Genomic DNA, 9,595 nt, shown 5'->3' on the forward strand with positions numbered 1-9,595 from the left:
ACTTATTAGAGAAAGCATAAGCAGAGGGGGAGGCAAAGAGTGAAGCAGGCTCCCCACTGAGCAGGGAGCCCGATGTGGGACTCAATCCCAGGACCCTGAGATCATGACCTGAGCCACCCAAGCGCCCCTAGGCTATGGTTATTTCAAGAAAAAGTCCTATTTGTGAATTCTTCATCTAGTGAAGATGAATTAAAATCAGAAAGTCAACTCTGCCACCTTTAAAAACCCAGGAACAGAAAACAATTCCACGAGCAGGTATAACCCTATCCACAATAAATCACTTTCAATCCAGTCCTGAAAACTAATACAGAGTAGGAAGAAAGCATTACAGAAAAATTTTGTTTTCATTAATCAAGCTGGAAAATAACGAGACTTACATGAATGCCCTTTAGAAAGACAGTTCTTATAGTTTTATGTTGATAGAAACTCACATTACATTCGAAATGCATGTTAAAACCATGACTGTAGATTAACTACCACTTTCAGTCGTCAGAAGATGAAAAATGGTCGAGTCACCCAAACTGAATCCTGGTTCCTCCTGGAAAATGTGTTCCTAAATATTTTTCCCCTGAACTACTGTGCTCTTTCTGTATCTTACACAGCAGACACTGCGATGCACAAACACATCCAGAAGGGCTGACAGCCTGCTGGAACAATGAGGAATTTACCTGGGTTTCTGCCTTTCTGCCGGGCCCAGAAAGTTCTGGGTAACCCAGGTGACGTGTCATGAGAATACATGTGAGAATACATATGTATTATCTCCTCAGGGTAGACACCAAAATCCATGTCCGTATATGAAAATCCGAGATGCGTACAGAAATCAAGAGTGATTCTGTCATCTTGAAAGAAAAACACACTGTTGCACTGCCACATGCCTCGATTCTCCTTGAGTGACTGCAGGAAGTAGCGATTGCAGTCAGAAATCTCAGAAAGAAAAATTAGAGTAAGGGCAAAACCTGAAGTTTATTCCTGAAAATACTTGGAGAACGACTGTGACCAATAAACCAGGGCTTAGTTCATGAGACTATGTCAATGAGCTTATACCATCCCATGTCCTGGTCAAACCCTCATGTCTGGGAGATGGAGGGACGTCTTCATCTTCCAGAGCTACTATTAGGGAAAAAGGTGGAGACCATACTGACTGAGTCCCTACTTCAGCAGGAGAGCCAAAAACACCTTGCCCCTCCATAATCCCAAATAAAAATAAACATCTCGGGGCGCCTGGGTGGTTTAAGCTTCTGCCTTTGGCTGGGATCGAGCCCCACGTCGGGCTCTTTGCTCAGCGGGGAGCCCACTTCCCTCCTTCTCTCTCTGCCTGCCTCTCTGCCTACTTGTGATCTCTGTCTGTCAAATAAATAAAATAAATAAAATCTTTAAAAAAGAAAAGAAAAGAAACATCTCATTTTACTAGTGTGCAGCAGTGACTATGCAGGAGAAATTATTATTATTTTATTATTAGATGATATATTATTATTATTATTATTATTGTACTATATTGTTAACCTTTTGAATTCGGACACCTAAAATTTTTAATAAAATATGAAGGCCTTTTTTTTTAAGATTTTATTCATTTGAAAGACAGAGATCACAAGTAGGCAGAGAGGCAGGCAGAGAGGGGGAAGCAGGCTCCCCACTGAACAGAGAATCCGATGCAGGACTTGATCCCAGGACCCTGGGATCATGACCTGGGCTGAAGGCAAGAGGCTTTAGCCCACTGAGCCACCCAGGCGCCCCATGAAGGCTTTTTTTGTTTTTTTTTTTTTTTAAAGATTTTACCTATTTATTTGACAGAGAGATCACAAGTAGGCAGAGAGGCAGGCAGAGAGAGAGAGAGGAGGAAGCAGGCTCCCCCTGAGCAGAGAGCCCGACATGGGACTTGATCCCAGGACCCTGAGATCATGACCTGAGCTGAAGGCAGCGGCTTAACCCACTGAGCCACCCAGGCGCCCCATGAAGGCTTTTTTTTAAAGAACAAAAACTTCAGACTGTATCTTTATCCTATCAGTTCCCACTACAACTGGCTTCTGTCTTGGCCAACATTTAGCCATTCAGATAAAGTCCGTATTTAGTGCTTCGTGTGTATGCATGTGTAAAATAAGCGGACAGTCATAAATCTTTAAGATTGTGTATAATAACTGTGAAATAAGGATTCTTGATACACAAGGTCTCGTCTGGGGAAAACAGCTGGAGAACAGTATGCAGTTTTCAAATGACGAAGGGGAAATACGCATTCGGTTATGAGAAAGGGAAGGAGAACAAGACCAAATATTAATAAAATGGAAAAAAGCTTTTTCTGCCATCTTTCTGTGCCGCAGTAACAGTGTGAACAAATGTCCCACAGATGCCCTCAAGAACATTAACACTGCTGAAAGGGGGGAGCGAAGGCCAGGTTCTTAGGAGGCCCTGCACCAAAGTCATCGTCCCGTTTCCTCACTGTGATGATGAAGCATGAGTACATTGGCAAATTTGAAATTATTGATGACCACAGAGATGGGAAAACTGCTGTGAACCTCACGGGCAAGTTAAACAAGTGTGGCATGACCAGCCCTAGACTTGTATAACTGAAAGATCTAGAAAAGTGGCAGAATATTTCCATCCCCTCAGTTTGGTTTCACTGCATGGAAAAATTCTTCTGGCATCATGCACCATGAAGAAGGAAGAATCCAGGCAGGAGGGAAAATCTTGGGATTCCTTTTTCCTAGAAATATAATATACATGGCACGTGAAATGCCTCAATGGGAAAAAAAAAAAGAAAAATAAATTACAGTCAACTAATGTTTGACAAGACTGCCAAACAATTCAATGGGGGTAAGAACAGTATTTTACTCCCAAGCAGCCACATGCAAATAATGAAACAGGAGTCCTGCCTCACACCATACAGAGAAAATAACCCAAAATGCATCAAAGACATAAATGTAAGCATTAAAATGATAAAGTTCGGGATGCCTGGGTAGCTCAGTTGGTTGGTCGGCTGCCTTCTGCTCAGGTCATGATCCCGGAGTTCCCGGATTGAGTCCTGCATCAGGCTCCAAGCTCCACAGGGAGTCTGCTTCTCCCTCTGACCTTCTCCTCGCTCATGCTCTCTCTCATTGTCTCTTTCTCAAATAAATAAAATCTTTTAAAAAATAAAAATAAAGTAAAATGATAAAGTTTTCAGAAGAAAACACAAAGGTAAATGTTAGTGGTCTTGAATCTAACAGCGGCTCCTCAGTCAAACACCAAAGTACAAGCAACTTAAAAAAAAATAAACAAATAAATGGGACTCAACCAAAATATCCCAGTTTTGTGCTTCCAAGGACCCCATTAACAAAGTCAAAAGACAAGCCACTAAATGGGAGAAAATATTTGCAGGTCATATATAAGGAACATGCATTCAGACTGTGTGAAGAATTCTTACAACTCAAATAAAAAGACAACCAAGTTAAGAAATGAGCAAAGAGGGGCGCCTGGGTGGCTCAGTGGGTTAAGCTGCTGCCTTCCGCTAAGGTCTTGAACTCGGAGTCCTGGGATCGAGCCCCGTGCTTTCTGCTCGGCAGGGAGCCTGCTTCTTCCTCTCTCTCTGCCTGCCTCTCTGCCTGCTTGTGATCTCTCTCAATAAATCTCTCTCAAATAAATAAATAAAATCTCTTAAAAAATGAGCAAAGAACTTGAATATACCTTTCTCTAATATTCAAATGTATACATTAATATATAAATGTATATATAAATATATTTTACATGATCATATATTTATATAAACATATTTATGTAAATATATTTACATTCTTAAATATGAATTTAAATATAAATAAAATATGAAATATATAATATATATTTAAAGATACATATAAGGTATATATAAAATATATGGGACAATAAGCACGTGAAAATATGCTCAACATCACTAATCATTCGGGAAATGCAAATCAAAACCATGGTGAGATACCACCTCCCACCCACGTGGATGGCTACTATCAAAAACCCCAAAAGCAGGTGTTGGAAGGATGTGAAGAGCTGGAACCTGTAAATTGCTGGTGGGCTTGGAAAATGGCGCAGCCACATTAGAAATGGTTTAGTAGCTCCTCAAAATGCAGAACACAGAGTTGCCATATGACACACCAATATCACTCCTGTGTATAGAGCCAAGAAAAAAACTATGCCCACACAAAAACTTGTGCATGAAAGTTTAGGGTTTATTTGTAATAGCGAAAAGGTGAGAACAACCCTGATGTTCATCAACTGATGAAGAGATAAATAAAATGTGATCCATCCAGCCTGTGGAATATTATTCAGCCTTGAAAAGGAATAGAATTTTGATATGTGCCACGACACAGAGGAGCCTTGAAAACATTCTGCTGATTGAGAGAAGTCAGTCACAGAAGACCACGTATTGCATAATTTGATTTATATGGAATTTCCAGAATAGCTAAATCTACAGAGACCGAAAGTAGATTAGCGGTTGCCTAAGACTGGTGGTGATGGCTAAAGTTTTCTTTTGAGGATGATGAAAATGTGTAGGTAGTTCAGTATAGTATAGTTAAATATAGTGAAAGCCATTAAATTGTCCACATTAGATGGTGAGTGGTATGGCCTGTGAATTATATCTCAATTAAGCTGTCATCGAAAAATGCAAAGAACTTCTCTATTTATCAAGTACAAAAAGAATGAACTTGATTAAAAACATCAAAAATGGGGAAAATAAAAACAAAATAAGATGGGAGGAATAAAATTATGACTGTTTATCATTAATTTAAATGTGTACACACTGACTTTTTCTATTAAAGCGCCTATCAGGAGGTTACAGATCCACGCTGTTCAAGAAACATACTTAAAATGCAAAAGGGATTGAGAATGTATCAGGTGAGGAGATACCATGCAAAAGAGAAAGCCGGAATGGCAAAATTCATCGCAGACAAGTTGGTTCTAAAGTTATAGGTAGTAAGATGAAGAGGGACATTTGTAAAGGCAGAGTTTGGAAAGAAGATGTAAAAGGTATAAGCAGGTATACATCTAACAACATAATACCTGAAGACTCTAAAAATGCAATAACAAGGTAAAATTTTAGCTTTTCAAATGGGAGTATCTACTAGAAGGAGGGAAAAACAAGGACACACAGAAAATAGACATCCTGGGGCGCCTGGGTGGCTCAGTGGGTTAAAGCCTCTGCCTTCGGCTCAGGTCATGATCCCAGGGTCCTAGGATCGAGCCTCACATCGGTCTCTCTGCTCCGCAGGGAGCCTGCTTCCTCCTCTCTCTCACTCTCTGCCTGCCTCTCTGCCTACTTGTGATCTCTGTCTGTCAAATAAATAAATAAAATCTTTAAAAAGAAAAAGAAAATAGACATCCTTATTTCCCTCGGAAAACATTTCTTTCTTACACCTAAGGAAAGCCATATTTGTAAAGATTAATTGCATACTAGGCAACAAAGGAAACCTTTACAAGCCTTCCAAATTAAAGATTTAAAGAACAGTTCTTTGATCACAATCCGGTAGAATCAGAATTAGATAACCTGGTAACAAAAAATTGAAACTACATACAAGTTAAGAAATACAGTCTTCAGTCAAAGAAGAAATCATAAGACGACTGAAGAAAATCTTGAAAGCAATGGAAAGGAGACTATTTCATACCAAAACTTACAGAAGACACCAGAAGTTATACTCTAAGGAGACTTTATTGTCAAATGTCTTCAATTTCAAACATTTTTTTAAATAAAAGAAAGTACTCATTTAAACCCATCAGAAAAGGGCAGCTCAATCCAAAGAAAGGAAGTAGTTATAATAAAGATAAATTTTTAAACTAATAAAAAATATCAGGGGCAAATAAACTCAAAGTTTTTTCTATGAAAGACTAATGAAATAATAATAATAAAAAAAACTTCACATGCCCTATTAAGGATAAGAGAGGGGGAAGATGGGGTGTGGGAGGAGGTGGGGAGAGGGAAGGGGAATGGGGAAAGGGGGGTTTCAGGGAGGAGGGGACAGAGAGAGGGAGAGAGTTGCAAAACAGATAAGGATTGGGAACAGAGATATAAAAGCAAATGCATAATATAAAAGAATCACTAAACTGCAAGGCACTTTATACTAATCAATTTGATAACCTAGAAGAAACGATGATTTCCTAGGAAAACAAAATTATCCAAATGATTCAAGAATGGAAAATTAAGAAGATGAGTTCCAAGATCAGACAGGTTTGTAGCTGGATAACTGTCATTCTACTGTTAAATGGCAACAGGCAATTAAACAATAATAAGTCAATTCACTTGATGAAGCTGAGCGCAATTTTAATACCCAAACCTGAGAGGGAGGAACGGGGAAGCTATTAACAAATCTGGCTTAGTACAGATTAGTTAACAGAAACTGAACTAATGTTAGCAAATAACAGAAGTCAGGCATCTATCAAAGGACTATATCCTGAGACCAAATTGGATTCATTCCAGGAAAATAAAGGGAGCTCAAGACCAGAAAATCAATAAGATTTACCTCATCACTAAATTAACTGTGAAAAAACTCTTAAGACCATAGCAATAAATGCATTTGATAAAAAAATAAAGGCACCTGATAAAAGGTGAGCAGCCATTCTTTATAAAAATGAAGATAAAAACAGAAGGACGTTATGCAGGAGGGATTATTAACTGGGAAGCACTAGATCAAGAGGTAGATAAAATGAGCCCATATTTGTTAAACAGTGACAGAGCCCCATGCGTGCGTGGATAGAGGCGAATGAGCTCATGGATGAGCACCAGGCTGTCAACAGGTATTATAGGGACAAAGGCAGTGGTGAGGAGAGGAGAGTCTTAACAACAGGGAAGAAGGTAAAAGGAGGATTGCAGTTAAAAATTGTGCATGATACAAACACATGCAAATAAGACCGGATATTTTCCGGTATATAGTTTTTTAAAACCCTGTGTTTACTGGAACTACCAACTCTTGCTTTCAGCTCCGCAGCCCTCGCGTGCTTTCCCAGTACCAGGATGCAGGGGTAGATCCTCCGTTGGTGACATCCTATGTCATTGTACTCCTAAAGGGACAGGTGAAACAGCGCAGGGGCTTGAGGTCGGAACTTAGGCATCGCTGCGCCCACCCCAGCTCCCTGCTCGCCCAGCCCCCACTCTGAAGCGGGGGGCACTTGGAGCTGTTAAGAAGCAGGGATCTGAGCAGTTCTCTGGTTTCCCCTGGAGCCATCTGCATCCATCATATTTCCCACAGCTCTCCCCGAGTGTTGGTGCTGGCTCCCCCCGAGTATTCCTTTAACTCCAGGCATACCCTTCTTATGACAGCACCTAGTACTCCCCGTCACAGTGCTCTGTCTGTCACATGCATCCATTGATCAACTATGTGCTGGTTGAGGGCTGGAGCCCCCTCCTGTTAACTTCTCAAGTCCGTTTCTAATGCAGCAGCACCTGGCACTTAAGCACCCTGTCAGTACCTGCCAAATGAATGAAATGTACTCAAAACATAGTATGAAGTCTGCGTTCTGAAACTCCTTTTTGGAGCTGTTTGCTATCATTTTCCCAGGCAATTAAAAAAATTTCCAGCCTTGCTGCCAATAACCTGAAGGGGTAAAGGAATGCCGGCATGCCCCATGGGACATGTCACTCTGGATGGTCCTTCGGCAGCAGGGACTTAGATAGCGCTCTTCCAAACCCAGCAGGATGGTGGAATGGGTACGTGGCTGAGTGCCTCCCGGGTCTGACCCTGTGTGACGCCACCCGGTGCCTGCAGCTGCCCTCTGGAAGGTGTTGCTTTTGCGGCAGAGCCGGAGGGCACCAAGCATGTGTCTGTCTCCAAAGTCCTGGGCACCACATCACAATGCCTTCCTGAGAAGCAGAGTCAAGGACAGTTGCTGATCTTCATTCCTTCCCACCAAAGGTATCTCATACACCATCTTTGGAAGTTGGAGCCAGGGGGTGCCTGGGTGGCTCAGTCGGTTAAGTGTCTGCCTTCAGCTCAGGTCATGATCCCAGGGTCCTGGGATCGAGTCCCACACATTTGCCTCCCTGCTCAGCGGGGAGCCTGCTTCCCCTTCTCCCTCTGCCATTCCCCCCACTTGTGCTTTCTGGCTCTCTGGGTGTCAAATAACTGAATACAATTTTTTAAAAAAGTTTGGGCCATACTCTTTAGCCATTCTACTTTCCCTGGGGTAATTTGCCACCTCCCTGAATTTACCTGAATCTTTCCCAAAATCTACTTATCTTCCAGCCTTCTTGACCATAATGAGTCTATAAATTTTCAATAGACAGTGTGAACTTACACTTGCTAATATTTGCATAACATGCACCTCTTTCGATCTCAAAGAAAAGCTTTGCACCGCAATGGTCTCTAATCTCCAATTAGGTTCTGTTCCGGGATCCCACTGGAATTCTACGCGCCTGTCCCCTAAGATCCCATAAATGGTGGTCCAGTTTCCCAGCCAGCCAAGGAAAGCACATGGGAAATCTTGCTGAAGTATGAGTAAGAGCCAACGAAAGGGAACATATTTATCTGCCTCGAATGCTGGGACCTGAGGAAAGCAAGTTTCATTACAGACAAATCAGGAAGGAGGTGCAGATTGCTTTTTATGTCACTCTGGAGTGGAGGTCTGCCAATGATCATTAAGGCCATTTCCTGCAATGCACTCACCAAAGTGATACTCACTTCGGAGTGGACAAAACTTAGGAAATGGCCAAGGGGAGCTCTGCTTACACTTTACACTCTCAGCATTTATATGTATTATTTTCTTTATAGGGCAGTATAGAGACTTGAGACCACATTGAAAAAGCAAAGCTTGTCATCCTGTGGCCTTGGGTCAAGAATAGAGATAGTGCTGCTCATGTCAGTTTCAACCTCCAGTGGCCAAGGGTTTGATCTGATGCTCTTTCAAGTTTTCACCATAGCCTTTCTCAAGCTCAATGGCCAATAATCCCACAGGAGGAGATTTTAGGGCCCTCTCAAACTTCTGTTTTGCTATCTCTCCCCAGCCTGCTTCCTCTGCAAAAGTCACCACTTTGCCTGTGCATCTACCACCTCTTAGAGCCTTTGGAATCAGCCACGAATTGCAGTGCTGATTCCTTCCATGACCACATATTGTTTACAGGAAAACTCTTCTTCGTTATGCCTTGCCTGTCAGAGTGATGGTTTCATCCGCAACCTGGACCAGGTTCGGGAATGTTCTACACATAAATGTGAGCAAATGTCTTTTGTATTGAGAGACACGTACAATCTGTAAATGGAATCTATTGAAAAACCAATACATAGGGTACACTTATGTCCTGACCCAGCTGGAAGGAGGCAATTCATTTCTATCTTTCAGAAAATTGGTGTAACACATTGATTTTCATAACAAAGAAAGCAGTTTTGTGTCCTCTACCAAAAGACTGTCATAGTAAGCAATAAATTGCCTCTTTGGGGTGAACAAATTAATAAGATATTTTCTAAATTTCAAAATAACAAAGACAGAACGATGTCTGTAATGCTAAGGGCATCCCCTTAGTTGCAGGGCACTGTGTCATGGACCACCTGAGCAATGACACATGGCGGCTGGTAGTCTGATTTGTACATCAATTCACCTGGCAACCTGTTAAAAGAAAGTCTTGCACATGACAAGCTTTCAATAAGACACTGACAAGATGGCCAGGAAG

The sequence above is a fragment of the Mustela nivalis genome, assembly GCF_964662115.1.
Source record: "Mustela nivalis genome assembly, contig: HAP1_SCAFFOLD_958, whole genome shotgun sequence".
Lineage (NCBI taxonomy): Eukaryota > Metazoa > Chordata > Mammalia > Carnivora > Mustelidae > Mustela > Mustela nivalis.